Source organism: Sorex fumeus, unplaced genomic scaffold (assembly GCF_029834395.1).
Source record: "Sorex fumeus unplaced genomic scaffold, SorFum_2.1 ptg000183l, whole genome shotgun sequence".
Classification (NCBI taxonomy): Eukaryota; Metazoa; Chordata; class Mammalia; order Eulipotyphla; family Soricidae; genus Sorex; species Sorex fumeus.
In genome coordinates, this window is record NW_026606240.1 from 740111 (window position 1) to 762007 (window position 21897).

Here is a 21897-nt window from a genome sequence, read left to right on the forward strand (position 1 = left end):
CCTCCAAATTCCAGTAGGCGGGGGTCACACCCACCACCTGGCCCCCTGGCGCCGTGTAATCCCATCAGCGGCCAAGACTCAGAGACTACAAAATGCAGCTCCCGGACGAGACCAGTGCAGTCAGTCTCCTGCCCCTGCGCCTGGCTGTTCCTCGCCGGGGTCCCTTGGAGGGGAGCGGGTTGAGCTTTCCTCCCCACCCCGACCAGGGCTCCGGCAGCCGAAGACCTCCAGGACCAGCCACCACCATGCTGAGACCACTCTCCGCACACATGAAGGTACTGGCAGAGGGACAAAGCCACGCGGGTTCCGGGGCCGAGATCTCCAAGCCTACTCGAATTGGAGTCGAGCATCCTCCACCCAGATCCTCCAAATTCCAGTAGGCGGGGGTCACACCCACCACCTGGCCCCCTGGCGCCGTGTAATCCCATCAGCGGCCAAGACTCAGAGACTACAAAATGCAGCTCCCGGACGAGACCAGTGCAGTCAGTCTCCTGCCCCTGCGCCTGGCTGTTCCTCGCCGGGGTCCCTTGGAGGGGAGCGGGTTGAGCTTTCCTCCCCACCCCGACCAGGGCTCCGGCAGCTGAAGACCTCCAGGACCAGCCACCACCATGCTGAGACCACTCTCCGCACACATGAAGGTACTGGCAGAAGGACAAAGCCGCGCGGGTTCCGGGGCCGAGATCTCCAAGCCTACTCGAATTGGAGTCGAGCATCCTCCACCCAGATCTTCCAAATTCCAGTAGGCGGGGGTCACACCCACCACCTGGCCCCCTGGCGCCGTGTAATCCCATCAGCGGCCAAGACTCAGAGACTACAAAATGCAGCTCCCGGACGAGACCAGTGCAGTCAGTCTCCTGCCCCTGCGCCTGGCTGTTCCTCGCCGGGGTCCCTTGGAGGGGAGCGGGTTGAGCTTTCTTCCCCACCCCGACCAGGGCTCCGGCAGCCGAAGACCTCCAGGACCAGCCACCACCATGCTGAGACCACTCTCCGCACACATGAAGGTACTGGCAGAGGGACAAAGCCACGCGGGTTCCGGGGCCGAGATCTCCAAGCCTACTCGAATTGGAGTCGAGCATCCTCCACCCAGATCCTCCAAATTCCAGTAGGCGGGGGTCACACCCACCACCTGGCCCCCTGGCGCCGTGTAATCCCATCAGCGGCCAAGACTCAGAGACTACAAAATGCAGCTCCCGGACGAGACCAGTGCAGTCAGTCTCCTGCCCCTGCGCCTGGCTGTTCCTCGCCGGGGTCCCTTGGAGGGGAGCGGGTTGAGCTTTCCTCCCCACCCCGACCAGGGCTCCGGCAGCCGAAGACCTCCAGGACCAGCCACCACCATGCTGAGACCACTCTCCGCACACATGAAGGTACTGGCAGAGGGACAAAGCCACGCGGGTTCCGGGGCCGAGATCTCCAAGCCTACTCGAATTGGAGTCGAGCATCCTCCACCCAGATCCTCCAAATTCCAGTAGGCGGGGGTCACACCCACCACCTGGCCCCCTGGCGCCGTGTAATCCCATCAGCGGCCAAGACTCAGAGACTACAAAATGCAGCTCCCGGACGAGACCAGTGCAGTCAGTCTCCTGCCCCTGCGCCTGGCTGTTCCTCGCCGGGGTCCCTTGGAGGGGAGCGGGTTGAGCTTTCCTCCCCACCCCGACCAGGGCTCCGGCAGCCGAAGACCTCCAGGACCAGCCACCACCATGCTGAGACCACTCTCCGCACACATGAAGGTACTGGCAGAGGGACAAAGCCACGCGGGTTCCGGGGCCGAGATCTCCAAGCCTACTCGAATTGGAGTCGAGCATCCTCCACCCAGATCCTCCAAATTCCAGTAGGCGGGGGTCACACCCACCACCTGGCCCCCTGGCGCCGTGTAATCCCATCAGCGGCCAAGACTCAGAGACTACAAAATGCAGCTCCCGGAACCGCGCGGCCTCGAATGCGGCCGCGCGACATCTTATCAGAACATCTTTTTATGATATCTCATTATCTCATTCCTACTCTAGAGAAACTTGCAGGCTATTGAATATAGCCTGCCCACAGGGCAGAGTCTGGCAAACTCCCCGTGGCGCACCAAATATGCCAAATACCAGTAACAATGATGGGTCTCATTCTCCTAAAAAGCCTTGAATATAATCTCAGGGCTAGGATGAAAGAGACGTTACTGGGGCCTGCTCGACACAATCGACGATTAACAGGATGATGAATGATGAATGAATATTGTCTTTGGATAGAGGACATATTAGATATTAAACTGAAAAGAACAGATAGTACACTTGATCTTAGCCAAAATGCCAAGAGTTGTTAGTAGTAGCTCTTTTAGAACTGGAAAAACATACAAATGAAAACATCAGTTAATAAGAAAAACACTGCAGAATTATAGCGAAGTAAATAAACCTGAGATTTACAGTTTCAAAAAAAAGTGATGAATAGGATATATAATGCCTAAGTGAATCTGAGAACTCCAAGTTTGACTATATAAACATCTGAAAATTTCTCAGAGTCCTGGTTCAAACGAATGCTTGCTACTACATAAATGAATAATCAAAGCAGCACTTCTGACCTAAAGTCAGAAAACACAGAAACTGGAGATTTCCTTTTACATAACCTTTTTCAGTCATTTGTTTGACCAATGCCAAATAACTATCACAATCTATGGAATGATTTCCCATATGTATTCATGTTTATAATTTTAAAGTGCTGTGGCAATATAAGCAGGGCAAATATAAGCAATATAAGCAAACTCCAATCCTGTCTCAAAGATGTGATAAATATGTCACCTAGAACTATTCATCAAACAACAGACTGAAAAATAGTACATGTTGGAGTGAAAGCATGTAGGGCACTTGCCTTGCACACACCAATCTGTGTACAAGGGCTCAATCCCCAGAACCCCATATAATCCCCTGAGTCTGCCAGACATGATTCCTGAGTGTAGAGCCAGGAGTAAAATCTGAGCACTGCCAGATGTTGCGCCAAAAACAAACAAACAAAAAATTTATGATTTAGATGAGAAAATAAGTAATTAAAATTAGACACAATTAAGCACAACAACAGTTAAGAGAAGAATATGAAACATTTTAATTAAAGATTCCTGGAAGTGTTTTTCTATTAAAGAATAAATGCAGATATACATATCAGTTTAGGAATTTATCAAAACAAGTTTCGTAATTATTATCACTCTTTTTTATTAGAAAAAAATATTAGTGGCATGCATCATCAAAGTGGATTATTAGCTGTCACTGAAAATACAACTAGCAATATTTACTGTGCTCCTACGAGATGATGACCCCAAGCTTTGTGTGTTAACATCTATCTTACAATTAGCTCTACAAGGGAGTAAGTCATGGGATAAATGCTTCAGTCACAAGATCCTTAAATTACTGTCAAACTTGAATGGAGATACTATTAAAAACCTAGAGAAAATATTGGATTTTTATTTTGAGTGTAATGAAAAAGGCATATCCAGCTTAGATTTCTATTATTTCTCAAACAAGCCAAAAAATTAAAAAATAACAAAAGCTAAGGAGATTGGTTAAAGTATTCCTAGAGTAAAGCAACTGCACCACAATTGTCATTGAGCCCTAAGTGCCTACAAAATCATCTAGATTTCATAGGTGTTAACGTTTGAAAAACCACAGCAAAAATTTGAACTGTGTACTGAATAACTCACTTAAGACAGAACAATTCCCACCTCATTAAAACTTCTTAAATAAACCTGTTTTGTCATATTTCGCTTTCTCCATATAATATTACTGTGAAATTTGTATTGTTTCTTTTTTTCTCCACATATTTAACAAAAAATATATAAAATCATTCAATTCTACATACTTGTTTCAGTATACATATTCACATACACATAAACAAATAAATAGATTTGAGTCATATTTTTCAGCAAAACTAGGGACTGAGAAGTCCTACAAAAATTGTCTAGCAAACATTACTATCCCAAGTTATTTAGCCATGGGAAATATACTCTTGTTGAAGAACCTATTAATATCTGAGGAAATACTACTAAAGTATTCATCAGGGAAACTTCAGCATGTCAAAAGTGAAAGCAATTGTTGAGAACAAAAGATAGGTAAGCAGATTGCAGCCAGATTGTGGAAGGGTCTAAATAGCACAAGAGAGAATTTGGATTTTGTCCTGATGGTGTCAAAGCCATCTGGCCTATTTTAAAGGACATGGTGTGATCTGACCTGTACTTCAGAATGTTTGCTCTGTGGAACCAAGAAGACGGATTAATGTGGTGACTGAGGGGGTATGTCAAAAAACTAATTAGAAAACAGTTAAAAGTAGCCCAGCGAAAAGCAAGAAGGTATGAACTAGGCCAAAGGTAGCAGTTAGAAAAGACAAAATGAGTACACACGGGACACATTTCATTTACAGTTGTAGCCACAAGTGGTGAGCATGAGTAAGTAGACAGTTACATGACAACTCATAAAATTCAAGTTCAGATGACAATTAAATCAGTGATGAGTTTGGTAATTCATGAAGACTAACATTTAGGAGAAAATGTGTTGCTTAGTTTAGACAGAGACTGATTAATTCTTAAAAACCAACTATAAATGATGTGAACCCAGGATTTCTTACCCAAGTTTAGGAACAATGAGGATATTCAAATTTAGTAGAATATAAAATTTCTATTTCTAAATAAGTTTCACATAATTAAGTATTTAGGTGCTTAGGGGTAGAGCATACTACCCAAAATCTTCACCACACAAATGATTAGACTTAATTATCTGTTAATGAGGGCTATTTTGGGTACTTCAAATAATGGAAAATTAAACTTTACAAGTGAATTAAGCCTTTCATTTAATGATTTTAAGTATTAAGGATCATAGTTGAATAAGATATTCCTCATTTTTGCCCCATGCAATAAGAATTTGTTATCTTTGCAAACCAAAAAACGGAATTTGTGGAAGTTCTAGGAGTATGGTATTAAATTTCAAGTAACTGGGGAGAAATCTCCCCTGCCTATATATGATATAAAAGACATAAAGCTAATTCTGGGTATGGATTCTGCAGTGGTCCACAAACCACCTCCAACCCGCTCAGCTTCAATTCAGAAATCTCTAGAAAATGCTGCATTTGAAAACTAGAAAAACTTGTAAATGAGAGAGCTTCTATAGTAGATAATATTTTCATTAAAGAAATTATAAGACAGAAACCGATTAGAACAACAAACTGTATATAAGCTAACATTATATGTTATATATGTTATATATATGTCTATAGACCTATATCTATATACAAACATACAAACACTTCAACGTTCAAAAAATTAGTAAGGATTAGAAGAGATAGCTACTATTTTAAATGTGAACAATTTGATGAAAACCTTAAAAGAATTTTTTAAAAATCAAGAAACTATGACATCACTAAAAGATGACAAAATTTGTCTAGTAATTGATACAAAACTATGATGATCTGCAATTTATGTGATAAAGAACATAAAACATCTCCTTTAAGGAAACCCATTGGGATTCAAAATACAGGAAAGAAAATTTAATGAAAAAGTAACACAATTTAAAAAACAAAATACGTAGAAATGAAAAGTAAAAATCAATATAAGAAAGCATGCAGATTGGAACTGAAAAATACACAAAAAATTTTTAAAGAAACATAAGAGATAGGATCAACAATAGCCTAGATCCTAGAGAAGATAGAATCAGTGAGTTGGAAGAAAGAACTTGCAAAATTTCCAGTATAGAAAGATTTATAAAAAGAGAGCATAGGAGCTAAACAAAAAATATAAAAATTATTATAAAATTCTGGGATGCCATTCAATGAACCAGCTAATAAATAACTATAATTCCTTAAAGAAGTGGGAGATCAATCAGAAAACCTATTTAAATATATAGTGGCTAAGAATACCTCAACTCTTGAGGGAGATTTGAATATGTAGGTTCATGAAGTTCACAGGTCACAAAATAAAATCAATTAAAATAGATCCCCTCCAAGACATGTAATGTTAAACTCTCCATAGATTAATAGAGAATCTTTAAAAGCAGCAAAAAGAACTAAGTTTGTTTCTAGGGAATCCCAAAAATGTTACCACTGTGTCTCTTAACAGAAAAATTGCAGACTGGAAGGATGGTTAGATTATATAGTCAAAGTGTTAGGGGCAAAAGGGAAAATGCCAACCAAAATTACTGTATCCATTGGAATGCAATTATGTGAGGTGATGGGGTGAGGGATGTGTTAACTAATGCTCCTGAAACAATAGATTTGCAATAAATATGTAGGCATATCCAATGAACTTGTACATTCTATAGTCATGACTAATACACAAATATAAAATAAATGATGAAAAAAGGGTAATGATACACCTGGACATCTACAAAATACAACAGAAAGTAAATACCACTTATTTGTATCATTTTTAAAATAGATGAATAAATAGAAGATAAAAAGGAGATGTTGAATTTCTGCTTAACTTCTGGGAGAAAACTAATTACATTAAGGAGAGGACAGGAACCAAACAAAGAGATTTAGGACACAAACCACCACCCACATTACAGATATAATGAAATTAATCCTATCTACTAAGGCAAATAGTGTAACCCAGAGAAAACTCAAGCCATATGACAAGGAACAAAGCATACTTTTCCTGATTTTTATATAATTATGAATATCCAATCAGTAGTATGTAAGAATGCCTTGTTAAACAGTGATGTTTTAGAATTATCTGCTCATAAGAGCATGTTGTTAAATTTTCAGGAATTTTACATGCCAATTTTGTAAACATACATTAGTACTAAAATATAAATGCATACATACAAAAGTTTATAATGGAATTTAATTTAGAATTAAAATGATAAACATACTGATTACTTTTTTTATACCTGGGCCACACTTAGAGGTGCTTAGTTGCTATTCCCAACCATGATGTTCTAAGAGTCCAGCATGCAATGTATATGCACTAGTCCATTAATTTATAATGTAATTCAGGAAGAGAACTCAAATTTACTATCATCTGTGCTCCAGAGCTCTTATACCTATTGTTATCTGTATGGTGGAAACCCTGCCATGAAGCATGGCTGCACATTTCTGCCTAATTCCACATTTTGCGGCATCACATTGGGATTTGGAAACAAAGTGGGAGTAGTGCTCACACCCATATAAATAATCAAGCTTACAAATCAGGTTTTATTTCCTATTTTGTTCACCATCTAGGCTTGAGACAGTTAGGGTGGAATTATAATCATTAACTCCTCCACAAATAGCTCTGGCAAGCTCCCTGTGGCGTATTCGATATGCCAGAACCCAGTAGCACTGGTGGGTCTCATTCCCCTGACCCTGAAAGACTGAAAGCGCCTCCAGTGTGGCACTGTTGGGAAGGACGAGTAAAGGGGGACTGCTAAAATCTCAGGGCAAGGACGAATGGAGACGTTACTGGTGCTTGCTCAAGCTAATCGATGAACAACAGTATGGCAGTGATACAGTGATACAAATAACTTTGATAAGGAGGTGGTATAGGGTGATGAGGGGACCCTTGGATCAAGGATGAATTGATGCAGACACTGATGGTGGATTCAGTGTTGGAGTATTATATGCTGAAAAAATACATTACTAACAGCATTATAAATCACAGTATATTACTTTAAAATTAAATTAAATTAGAGGAAATGGAGAAATACAGAATGAAGTGAAAAAATGAAGAGTGTAACCTGGAGTTTGGTCAGGAACTGAGTGGGAATAGGCTTATATTGTGTTTTTCTCTTAGGAGTTTGGAAATGAAAGATAGTAAACCTGTAAATCAGGGGAATTTTACATTTAATGAAACCTCTGGAAGTTTATTATAGAATGGGCTGTATAAACCTAGATAATTAGGAAATGATGAGTTGGACTGGGGAGACTATAGACAGATGAAGAAATGTATATGGACATGGAGTAACGTTTATTATTTTTGTTTACCAAAATGAGAAACACAGTCACAATGCTGTTCATAATTGGGTTTCGGTCATGCTCCAACAACCATCCCTTCATCAGTGTAAATTTCCCACCACCATGACCCCAGTTTCTTCCCTCCAACCATACCCCTTCCCCAATCTGCCTTTATGGCAGGCACTTTTCCTCTCTCTCTCTCTTTCTCTCTCTCTCTTCTCTTTCTCTCTCACTCTCTCTCTATCTCTGCCTGTCTCTCTCACACACATATTCTTTTTCACTCTCTTTTCTTTTAGACATTATGGTTTTGAATACAGGTAAAGATTATCATGTTTGTCCCTTTATTCTTTTGTCCTTTACTTTCAGCACTCAGTTCATTTTTATTTTATTTTTATTTTTATTGAAACACCATAAGAGCAGTTACAAAGTTTTTGGTTTAAGTCTCGGTCATACAATGATGAAACACTCAACATTTCACCAGTGCACACTTTCCACCACTAAAAACCCCAGTATGCCCCCTATCCCAAACCCTCCCCCTACCTGTGTGGCAGATGATTGCCATATTACTCTCTCCCTCTACTTTGATTACATTCAATATTTTGACACCAAACCCACCATTATTATTTGGGATTTTACCCCAACATTCAGATCTGCCGAAAAGGCAACATTAGAAAATTTGTTTTCTACTGCTGATTATGAATTGCATATGATGATTTTGGAATTCTGAAGTTTTAACAATTAAATCTGGAAGGATTCTTCTAAAAGCTGCTGGGTTCTGAGCTTTGTTTCTGAGTCTCTGGGATCATGGCCAATAAGCAGCTTGATCAGCAGCCAGAGGGCGCATTCCTGGGCGGCAATTTGGGTCTCATAGGGGTGGGGGAGGAGGAAGGGCCAGCTCAGCCCCCATCCCATGAGGCCCCACGTTCCTCATCACTGTGGGCTTCTCCCTGGCTGTCCCTCGGCCTCTGGAAGATGGTGGCAGCGACCGAGACACCAGAGGAAACAGCCCAAGGCACAAAACCCATTCCCACCTGGGGTGGCCCAGTGCTGGAAACTTAATGCGTCGTCTGGACGCATTTCTGCCAATAGCCACATGTTTGATATTCAGCAATACAATGATCGATGACCCATCTTTCCACCAGTGCAAACTTTCCACCACCAATATCCCCATTATCCCCTCCTTTTTCATTTCAATCCTTACCCTGCCTCTACAGCAGACAATTATTCAGATGCTCTCTCTATAGTTTTTGGCATTATATTTTGCTTGGATATTCCCACCACCATTCAAGCCTGCCTTTTAGGGGCAGATGCTAGATAATCTGTTTTCCATTGCTCACTTTGTATATCAGGTTCGGAGAAATAGTCCTGGTCCCCACATACTGGAGCCATACTTGTAGAAGCTCATGGTTACCGAGATTCCATCTGGAGAAGGCATAGAGGCTGCACCTCCTCCATGTGGGACACCCCAGTGATATCTGCTCAGTTTGGGGCCCGGAGCATTCTCCAGTGTTGTGGTGCACGCCGGCCAGGATTCTTCACTTATGAGACCCTCTTTTATTTTTTTTAATTGAATCACCATGAGATCCACAGTTTAAAAGCTTTCATGGTTGGATTTTAGTTAAACAATGTTCCAACACCCATCCTTCTACCAGTATACATTTCCCAGCACCAATATCCCTGTATCCCTCCCAGCACTACCGCATGCCACCCCTTTGTCTCTCTATATATACTTTTGGGCATTTTGGTTTGCAATACAGATACTGAGAGGACATCATATTTGGTACTTTACCTTTCAGCACGCATTTTCCATCAGAGAGATACCTTCCAACCATTATTGTCATAATGGTCCCTTCTCTATCCTAACTGCCCTCTCCCCGAGTCCTTGAGGCAGTCTTCTAACTGTGGACCAATCGTCCTGGCCCTTGTTTCTACTGTCCTTGGGTGTTAGTCTCATTCTACGTTTTTTAATATCACACAAATGAGTGCAGTCATTCTTTGCCTGTCCCTCTCCTTCTGACTAATTTCACTTAGTATGATTCTCTCCACATCCATCCATTTATAAGCAAATTTCATGACTTCATTTTTCTAACAGCTGTATGGTATTCCACTGTGTAGATGTACCATAGTTTCTTTAATCAATCACCTGTTCTCAGGCACTCAGGGAATTTCCAGATTCTAGCTACTGTGAACAGTGTTGCAATACACATACAAGTGCAGATGTCACTTCTTCTGTGTGTTTTTGCACCCCAGGGGTATATTCTCAGGAGTGGTATTGCTGGATTGTATGGAAACTCATTTTCTGGTTTTTTGAGGAATGTGCACATTGTTTTCCAAAACGACTGGACCAGTGGTATTCCCACCACAATGAATGAAGAGTCCCTTTCTACCCAAATCCACACCAATACTGGTTGTTCTTATTCTTTTTCATGTGTGCCTATCTTTGTGGTATTAGATGATATCTCATTGTTGTTTTGATTTGCATCTCCCTGATCATTAGTCATATAGAGAATTTTTTTCATGTGACTTTTGGCCATTTGTAGTTATTTTTTGAGGAAGTTTCTATTCATTTCTACTCCCCATTTTTGTTTTCTTATAAAGTTTGACCAAGCACTCAGTTCTTGTCCAGAGGTTTCACTTACTTCCAGACTAAATACCCAAAATTTTTAGCAGGTTAATTTCTTGGTGAATTTGGTCCTGAAATATGGAGTCCTGCCAAAGGCATGGCAGGAACTTTAGAGTACGGCAGCGAGCAGCTGCCAGGGCTTTGTTTGGGGAGGGCGCTGGGATGACCCAGTCCCCTCTGTGGTGCTCTGGACATTGCAGCCATAAGACAGTGTCCAGAAACTTTTTTCACCTAGTTGAACTCTTTTGACATGTCTTTATGAGTCTCTGGAACAGGGTCAGTAGATGAGCCTACATGACAGTGCTGGAGGTAGTTCATGGGCATGATTGCCAGGGCTTCTTAAAACACTTGGAGGTCGGGGGAGGTGATCCATCCCGTCTTTGAGAAAGTCTGATGATTTATTACAAAGACCCACATACCTAAATTTTTACAGGTTGATTTCTTGGTTAACCTGGTCCTAAGACAATGAAGTCTGGCCATAAATATGGCAGCGACATTGGGGTGTCATTTGGAGTAGCTCTTGAAAGAATTGATAGCATTAGCATCAGACATGGGCTGGAGCGATAGTACAGTGGGTAGGGCATTTGCCTTGCACGTGGCCAGCAGATCTGGGTTCAATTTCTCTATCCCTCTCGGAGAGCCCGGCAAGCTACCAAGAGTATCCGCCCACACAGCAGAGTGTGGCAAGCTCCTCTTGGTGTATTCAATATGCCAAAAACAGTAACAACAAATCTCACAATGGAGACATTACTAGTGCCTGCTCAAGCAAATCGATGAGCAACAGGAGCACAGTGCTACACTGCTATAGCATCAGACATAGATTGAAGTTCTACAAAGAACAGGAGAAAATTATGCACTTGAACAAAACTTTAGATACAATTATCAAAAGAGTTCGCTGGCATGTGTAAATCTTTTTGTTGTTTATTTTTTTCCATACCTAGCGGTGTTCAACGGTCACTCCTGGAACTAGACTCTAAGTTTAGGTATCACTTCTTGAGGTTCCCAGGAAGTATATAGGGTGGGGCGGGGAACAAAACAGGAGTTGGGGGGCTGGCTGTACTATAGCTCTTGTCCCCTCCATATGTAAATATTTTCACTACTAAATTATGCTATATGAATAAATAAAACACAAAGATCATAGTTCACTGTCTATTTTAAATACTCTCTCAGAGTTAATTCTGATACAATCTGAGAATTCTTCATTATCTACTAGTCTTTAAACAGATCCCCAGATTTCTACATCTACATTAATTGGGCTTTTAAAAATTGTGACTGTTTTTGATCACTCTGAAGAAGCTCAGGTTCTCTCTTGCACATGCATCAGCCGCTCTCTTTCTCTCTCCTTACATTTCTCTAAATTACTTTCAATAAAGCCCATTTTGCTTAAAAAAAACTTTCTCTTTCCCAACTCTCAGGTGTCAGTTTAAATGTTATTATTGACAGAGATCTTTCCTTACAAAATTAAGGCAATACTGGATGCTTTTCTCCATTACTTTTCATCAGTTTAGTTCATAGAAATGTTTCTATTTCACCAGCATCTGCTTGATTATTTAATATATTCACTTATGCTGCCTTTCTCCCTCTCTAGTAAAGAATACTACCTTTCTTCTTCAACATTTCCTTCAAATGTCAAGGTCAAAGTTTGTCATAACACAGGCACTTAGGAATTATTTGAAAAGTAAGAAAGAAATAAAGTCCATATTCTTCAAGTATACTAAACACTGCCGTAATATAAGTGATAATCATCATCCTAATTGCAAACAATAATTGATCATTTTTTGAGAAATTTTCACTTTAGAAGAATTTAACCTTAATCAGACTAATCATAAGGAAAGCGTAGTCATTATCATTCCCATTTTACAGATGAGAAAAATGAGGCCCAATGTCAAGTAGCTTGCCATTTATACCACTCATAAGAGCCACAGTTCCACTCTGGGCTCCACACAAGGAATTTAACCACAATATTTATTCTGATACAATAACACAGGCTAGAGATAGGGTCATCCTTATAGGCTTAAGAACGAACTAAGATTCAAATTCCATCAGCCTTAGAAAATAGTCAGTTTTCTCCAACCCCATTTGTCTTGTCTCCTATCTATATGTTATTATCCCTACCTGACATATTACTACCCTCAATACTCTTCATATAACTACTGTCTTGCGTTTGGAAAATAATTTCTTTTTTTTAAAATCTATTACAGGAAAATAGAAGTCAGAAGAGTCTTGGATATGAGTCGATGGTGGTAAGAAAATATTCTCCTTCGCCTTTTCCTATTAAAAAACTTCAAATGAATTAGATTATCACTTACATTTTGTAGAAGCCACAGAGGCTAACACTGGTTTGAAATGGGATAAAATTGTATTTCCATGCATGAAAGTATAAGAAACTCTTGGTGCGATTTCTGGGACCAAGGAAACATGTATGAAAGCACCAACTCAAGAAATAAGCCTTAAATTGCTGAGTGAGGTGAAGCAGACACCTCAGAAGGAGTCATTGATTAAACTACTGAAAAACAAAAGGGAGATGAAATGAGTAGGGAACCAGAAATGTGGTATCAAGACCCAACTTGACAACCTATGTGACATTATCTAGAACAGAAAGAATATTAAGATATTTCCAGACAGATGCTTTCTTTAGTCTTAAGATGCCTAGCTCTAGGCAAGTGGAATCATTTCACCAGCTTGTCCTTCTTTTGACTTTGGATTTTGCAATTTTTCCTTTGATTGTTTGTTTAACTTTTCCTTAATTTTTGTCTTCAGTGTACTTAACTCCTCTACTCCCTCCCCCAGGGTCCAATAATTATCTAAATTGAAGATGCTTCACCTAGCATTAAAAGTCCAGTCAATACATTTACAGAGGTTATGGATTTTTGTAAGAAAATCTAAGTGCATTTTGAACTATAAAGATAGTAGAGCAGGTAGGTACTTGTCTTGCACACAGGTGGCTGGATTGTATCCCAGCACCACATATGGTCCCCTGAACCTTACCAGGAGTGGTCTCTAGCCACAGAAACAGAAGAAATCTCTGAGCACCACCATAAGTGGCAAAAAAAATCTCAAAAACCAAAAACGTTAAAACTAAAATACCTTACAGGCTGTTATTATTATAATATTATTCAATTTTTTAAATTTATTTAATTTTTATTAATAACCATTTAGTCAAGTGGTTATTTTGCTATCATAAATGCAAAAGTAAATAATTTAAATTAAATTATTTCATCTCTTCTTTTTCAAGTGGAAGTGTCCTTATGTTGTTAACACACATATTAAAAAATTATCCCCTGATGCCTTATGGATCTTTGTGTTCCTGTGGACTTCCTCATAATTATCCACACTATTAATTTCAGGCAGAGATAGAACTTTAACATGTTTATATGATGAAAATTTCTGATACAATATGAATGCCAAAAGTTCAGATAGTTCCAAATTCACATATTCTTAAATGTGAATGTATGTGCACATTTATGTACGTGTATATATTTGGCAATTTAAATTAGAATATCTGGTGTTTTTATCCAGATGTTAGATATTTCTTTGTAATTGAGCATTAGGTCACAGTTATCCCCTTTTATTCACTGATGAGAGTACTATGCACATAATCAAAAAAATTGTTTCAATCAAGAGAGAGCAATCCCTCATTTCTCCTTGACCTACCATATTAGATTAGCTCAGAAGGATTTGGTTTTAAGTAGAACACATAAGTCATTTTCCACTAAGTGCCTTCTGATCTTTAAGTTATTTGCAAATTGTCTATGCCAGGATTTCTGACAGAATTTTCTTAAGTATCCAAGTGAAGGTGACTTGACTGTTCTGCTTGTGATATGACTTGTGGCTTCATTTAGTCCTTTATTGGTGACAGATTCCCCTGTTAACACTTCAAGATGAAATCTTTAGGGAACCTGGCTTAGGAATAAAAAGAACACATTAAAGCCAAGGTAGTAAAGTTGTTTCTATTAATAGGGTTCTTGGAAAAGTATGCCAGTATTTTAAATGCATGCTTAGTGTTTAAAAATATCCCTGCTGTTCTTAGTTGTATGTTTAATATTAAATTTAACATGCAATATCATGAGAGATCCTTAGTTTATTAATTTTCACAACCACTGAATGTGGTGGATTCTAATTTTTTATGTGACTATGACCTGAAAGGATCAAAAAGCTGAAAATTATAATACTTTATGGGGGCCGGAGTGAAAGTAGAGCAGGTAGAGCATTTGCCTTGCATGCGGCCAACCCGAGTTCGATCCCTAGCATTCCAGATGGACTCCCCAGCACTGCCACGAGTGATTCCTGAGTGCAGAGCCAGGAGCAACCCTTGAGCATTTTTGGGTGTGACCCAAAAAGCAAAAAAAAGAGCTGAAAATTATACTGTACATATTTTTATTCTCTTTAATTGTATGCAAAATAAAGCCAATGTTAGTTCAGAAAATATTGATATGCAATAGTAAGTTATTTCCCATGAGTTTCTTCGTGCTAAAATTAAATCAATTTTGTATGTTGATCTATGAAAAGGTGACAAAAAAGTGTGAGACAAAAGGATACAAATGGATTTTCCACGAATGTGGTTTCAATCCCAATTGAGCCTATCTGCAAATTGTGCGAATCTGGACAATAAATCTAAGCCCTGAAACCTGAAGTTTCCTTGAAAGTAAGTGGGAAAGTGTATCTGTCTTGTCATCTATGTTGCTCACTGGCAATGAATTTTATATTTAAACTCAGCATCAGAACTTATATGTAATAAATTATTAGCAAACATCTGTATTCTAAAGATTCAATAATCTTACTGAAGAAATTTCAGAACTATCATCAGAAAATCTGCTAAATCATTTTAAGAAAACTGCTTTATTTATAACATCAGTGCAAGGGGGCAATGCAATGAAATTTGGATTGCCATTGTGTAGTTTCAGGGATAGAGTCACATTTAATTTAGTGACATCAGGTAAATAAGATAGCACAGCGGTAGGGCGTTTGCCTTGCACGCAGCCAACATGGCCGACCCGAGTTCGATTCCTCCGCCCCTCTCGGAGAGCCCGGCAAGCTACCGAGAGTATCTCGCCCACATGGCAGAGCCTGGCAAGCCACTCGTGATGTATTCGATATGCCAAACACAGTAACAACAAAATCTCCAATGGAGACGTTACTGGGCCTGCTCAGGCAAATCTATGAACAACGGGAGGGCCTTTACCTTTACCTTTACCTTTATGTAGACTTTGGTCTGGAGTGATAGCACAGCAGGTAGGGCATTTGCCATGTATGCGGCCGACCTGAGTTTGATACCTCCGCCCCTCTCAGAGAGCCCAGCAAGCTACTGAGAGTATCCCACCCGCACTGCAAAGCATGGCAAGCTACCTGTAGTGTATTCAATATGCCAAAAACAGTAACAACAAGTCTCACAATGGAGACGTTACTGGTGCTCACTTGAGCAAATCAATGAGCAATGGGACAACAGTGCTATAATGCTATATAGACTTTATATATAACATAAGGGAGAAATACCGTTATTGGTAGGTATACTGCATGCATAAACTTTCACATTACTTTTAGGCATGGATCAAACAGTATTCAGATATGGATCAAGAAAACTGGTACAACCTCTAAATGACTACCTCAGCATGCTAGTTATGTGTCATTTCTATTTTGACTCATTGTCAAGAATTACATGAGTAATGCATCTAGTTAAAGCTAAGATCTTAACCACCATACATACCAAAAAGAGATCCTTAACATTCACTCTTTTGTACTTTTATTAGGAAGTTTTAAGGTGTTTCCTGACCCTGAAGATGCCACTATTACCATTATCATTAAAATATGAATAAATACTGAGACCACAGTGATAGTACAGCAGATAGGGCATTTGCCTTGCATACAGCTGACCTAGGTTCAATTAACAGCACCAAGTATGTTCCCCCAATTCTGGCCAGGTGTGAACCCTAAGTGCAGAGTCAGTGGTAAAGTTTAAGCACTGTCAGATATAACCCCAAAACAAACACACACAAAAAGAATAAATAAAAATTGTCCACAAAGGTAGGACTCCTGAATATACTGATACCTGCATGTCCTTAGCACTCAGAAGACAAAAAAGCAACACATAGTAGACTATCAGAAGCTATTTTAAATGAATTAGTCTACTAATTTTAAGTTAGGTAAGTTAGTTAATAATTAAAATGACTAAACAGTGTTTGAGTTATATGTTTAAATTGAGATTAGCCAGTTGAGGGTTAAAAATAGTTCAGCACTCTGTTAGTTCAACTCTTTTGGTTTCTAAATGTTTCTCCAAATATCTGTACATAATTTCTTGCCTTACTAAGCACAGTCTAGTGAACATAATTGCTTATTTCAATGATGCGATGGATCATTGCAGTCTGAAGATTAACATGCTAAATCCAGTGTCGTCTTTCAGCTGCAGGTATAGTCATGGGAAGGGTAAGAGTAGGAGAAAGAAAGTTGAACCCTGAATTTTAAGTGTGAGGTTTTACTTTCACTCCCTACTACCAACAAATGTTTTCATCATGTATTTTTCTAAAGTCCAAGTGAGTAAAAATATCAATATTTTCAGTTTTAGCTATTTGAGGTCTCTGTCATTTCTACCAAATAAAAAATATGTTTATCATTCAATAGGGAAACAGCATATTTTATCCAATAAATATCTGTTGCCTCTTGTTTGCTAGCCATAGGTTAAAAAAATAAATACTCATAAGCATTTGACTATAATTTAATATATTATAGAAATTACTATAAACATTATCCTGTGGGCAACTGTAAGTTATATCTTAAGTATGAAGATTTATTCAAGAAGCACAATATGATATAAATCTTTAAGGATAGTTAAGAATTCACCAAGAAAACATGCATCACATTTTATAATTTCAAGAGTGCTGTCATTTTATTTATAAACGGTGCTCTAGATTTTGGGGTCCTGAGAAAAAAGATCTTTTGTATATCGGCTGAGATACTCATGTAGAAATAAAAAGAATATTATAAAAAGGTAGCAAAAATGTGAGTTTTTCTCTTGACATTTATAAAAATAAAAACGAGGTTCTACTGGGCACTTTTCATACACCTATTAGCAATCTGCGTTATTCTTTGTAGAAGTGTCTATTGATTTCTTCTCCCCATTTACTGATCAAGTTGATTATTTTTTTCTTCTTAAGTTTTACAGGTGTTTTATATATCTTAGATACAAACCGTTTGTAAGATGAGTGGTGAGCAAATATTTATTCCCAGTTTTTAAATTTTGGTCATTGGTTTCATTTTTGGGTGCAGAAAAATCTTACTCTGGTGTAATTCCTCTAGTTCATTTTGCAGAATTCTGTGCTTGGTTAATGGCATCGAGTCCCTGAAGGTGCTTCTAGACTTCATGTTGCAAAGAGTCTGCCTATGTTTTCCTCAGTGTAATTTATGGATTAAGGTCTGATATTGAAGACTTCAGAGTATGCTGAATCAGCTTTTGTGCAGGATGTGAAATAGGGATCTGAGTTAACCACAGTACAGGTGACTGGCCATTTCGACAGAGCATTCATCAGGTTTTATTGCCTTTGGCTCTTTGTTATTCCCTTGCTGTGCATCCTTACATCCCACATATGAGAACGATCATTTTGTATCTTTCTCCTGGTAGATTTCACTTAGCAGGATACTTTTCAGTTCCATCTCCACAGAGACAAATGGCATTATTTTGTCTTTTCTTGTAGACCAGAAATATTTTATTTTGTATCTATACCACCGTTTAACGGATTTTCTTTTTCATAGTTTACCATAGCAGAATGGTGGAGGGACAGAGAGAATGTTTGAGAGGGGGGTGGGGCAGGAAACCCTGGTACAGTGGTGGCGAGAAGCAGACGCTCTGTTGGAAGGTGTGGGATTGGAGCACTGTATGCATGAAACTCTTAATCATTAACAGTAATGTAAATCATTGACTAAAACGCAATTTTAAAAGAATAACCTGGTGCTAATGGTTCAAGTGCTCCACGTCGGGGAGGCTCTCCCATTCTTCCATTCTTTCATTCTGTTAGTTTCTGTCCTTGGGCGGATCACTCCAAGGTCCCAAGATGGATTTTAAAATTCTATGAAATCATTCAAATATAAGAAATAAAGCAAGGCAGTGAGAATATGCTCGTCAGATTTCACTTTTTATGTTTTCACTATCTCTAAATATCTCCTTATCCAAAATCACCAAATGCCCACCACTAGCTGCAAAGAATATTTTAGAGAATCTTATTTTTGTATACTTTTTCTTATTTGTTTCTCTTTTGGAGGGTGGTAGAGGAGGGTGGATATATTCAGCTATGCTCAGAGATTATTCCTGGCTCTGTATTCGAGGCTCAGGGGCAATACGGAGTGCCTGAGAACGATACTGGGTTGGTCATGTGTAAGACAAGTGCCTGAACCTCTGTACTATCTCTCTCCAACCCCCAAATAATAGTTTAACACCTACTATGTAAGTCATTCTCTACTGGAAGGGGGGGGGGGTGGGTAGAAGATAAAGCTCTTGATTAGGTAGTCCATGTGTCTCTAGAACATTCAAAAATTAAAAGAACAACAGGACAACTCACATTGATGGGTTGGGGAAGGGCAGGGAATCAGGGCAAGCAGAGCCGGGCAAGGCCGGCACACATGGGACCCACCTCCCCCCCCCCACCCCCCTCCCCGCAGATTATGCCCTGTCCACCACGCCTCTCCCTGCCCATTGTGCCCTGTCCACTACACCTCACAGCAGGCCACGCCCACACGAGGTGTCTAGGAGACCCAGGGGCCTCCTGGGCTTCATTTGGCCTGTAGCTGAGCTTCAGGCCACAGGTCAGAAATGACGCGCAGTAGCAGCTCGTTGTACGAGGTGCGGTCGTCCCAGGGCAGCACGGCGCTGTCCAGGAAGAGGCAGTGGTGCGGCCTGCAGCAGGTGCTGTCCCTGAAATGCTGCCTCATCTTCTCCTGGTTCATTTTCACCTTCAGCACGGTGGGCTTCCTGCTGCTGATGGCCGCCAGGCTTGTCCTGGAGGGCAACTGGGACAAGCTAGTCTACCTGGTCACCGGCGTCTGCTTTGTGAATCTTATCTGGTGTGCCAGCTGGTTCCGGTGGCACTTCGAGCGGAGGTGGGGTTATATCGAGGCCATCGCGGCCAGGGCTGGGCGGATCCTCCCAACACCCTTTATTTTGTGCTCCCTTCTCTATCTGAGCTGTCTTTTCACCTAGCGTGTGCTGCTGGCCTCCAAGCCATGGAGTAAACCTCCTGGTACTCCTCTCGACTATGCTTGGGTTTTAATCTCCTATTTTGTTACTTTATGTTCCCCTGATGAATGCAATCTGTCTATGTCTGTCCCTCTCTTTCCGACTCATTTTGCTTAACATGATACTTTCCATGTAGTACCTCTTGTATGTAAATTTCATGAGATTATTTCACACTACAGAGACTGGCCCACATCCAAAAGAACAAAAGCAACCAGTGTTTACGCTGATGTGGTGAGACAGGGACCCTCCTTCATTGCAGGTGATAATGCCAACTGATTCAGCCCTTTTGGAAAACAGTATGGTCAATTTTTTCATGTAACGATCTGCTAAAACTATACTTAGAGTTGGCTGTCACTCTCCAGTAAAATGCCCTGGATATGAGCATAAGAAAGTTATTTGAAAATCAAGAACTCTGCATTTCTAGAGAATTTTCCCTTTGTTCTCTGGTTTGCCTCTGTCTATGGAACGTAACAAAATCATCAGCAAATCAAAAGAACATACAAGAGTCTTCAGAAACCCACAAAAAAGCTAAGAAGTGCTTCAACCCTGAGGAAGAGGACTGGAGAGATCATTTGAAAATTTGCTGAGAGGCACTCTGAACTCAGGACCAATAGACTTAATATTCAATAGCAGTAGCCATAGTCACCATAGTCAGGCAGGCTCTGACTGTAAATACAAGGTGCAGCTGGATATACTGCAGGGAGAATTTCTTTATGAATAAAACAGCCTTCGCCCCTTCACCAAACTCATCTCCAGCATATTTCCGACAGTCACAGACAATTCAAAAGATGGTGCCTTTGAAGACAGAGTAGAAACTGGAATAACTGGGTCATTTCATCCTGTGGCTTTCAAAAACCGCTTTTCTAAATCAGGCTAGCTTCTAAACAGCTCCCAGGGTCTACTGCTATAATTCAGGAACTGTGGCTGAGTATTTACTTGACCTCCTTTTCCAACATGAAGAATTAGCTATTAGACGAGTAAAAATAGACCTTCCCAAAGTGATCACCCTTTGGTCAAGAAAAACTCTTTTTGGAACAAGATTCTATAGCATGTATCTAAAGAATGGAAGAGGTCAATGACAGTTTATCTAAGATGCAATTTAGGAAGACCAAATCATAAGACGTGTTATAATGTCACATTCCTGGCTTATATATAGCTTGTTCTGGATATTATGATCATGCAGTTTGTTGTTACAGTTTCTTTAAAAATTAGATAAATTAAAAAATAGATAAATAATTGTGTAAATTAAAGAGGCTGAGTACATGTAAAGCATACTTTGCATGTAGGCAGCGTGACTTAATTCTCTGTACCACTGGGAGCTTCCCTTGAACACAGACCAAGAGAGGTCCCACTCCCTAGTACAGCTACATGTTACCCCCTAAACAACAACAAAAATTATCTCAGAACAGCTGAATTTTCTGGCTAAGGTGTAGAGACTCTGAAAATTCAAAGTTAGTACAAATACTGCAAATTGCTTCAAAACCCAGAAAAAGATAAAATGGTGATTCGGCTTTTAAAATTATCTTGTTCTTGAAGTAAGGATTGAATCAAGTTTTTGAAATAAACTTTATGGAATTAGATAGATAGATAGATAGAAAGATAGATAGATAGATAGATAGATAGATGATAGAGATATGACTATTCAGACACTCTTTAAGTAGTAACAGCTTGTATAATTATAATACAAAATGAGATATTGACAGTGACATCATTATTCAACTTTATTTAAATTTTCCCAGTTTTATATCCACTTTCATGTGTTTCTACATCTTAGTTTCATTTAATTTTATGTATTTACCACTACAATCAAGATACAGAGAGCTACTTCACCATGAGTTCCTAATATAATGCTTAATATATAAGTTTAAAATATAATTCATAAATATGATACATTTTTATTTCCTTCTCAATTTCAATAGTAAACTTACTCAATTTATTTGAATTTACATAGCCCTAATATTTATATGACTGTTTCAAGAACTATGCTTAGTTAATAAGTTACTTACACTATGAAACATACAACCCAATTACAATCTAACTGACCAACCCAATAATTTAAATGTCCTTTGGTGAATAACTGGATAAACATTCTGTGGTACTTCCATAAAATAGACTACTGCTCAGTAACTATTAAAAAAAAGATACTGTGGGACTGGAGCAATAGTAC

General features: G+C 39.5%; 1 pseudogene; it reads right to left on the bottom strand.

Moving 5' to 3' along the window:
* Nucleotides 1-2191: 2191 nt before the first annotated feature.
* LOC130017267 (uncharacterized) lies at nt 2192-2303 on the bottom strand (annotated as a pseudogene).
* Nucleotides 2304-21897: the final 19594 nt, after the last annotated feature.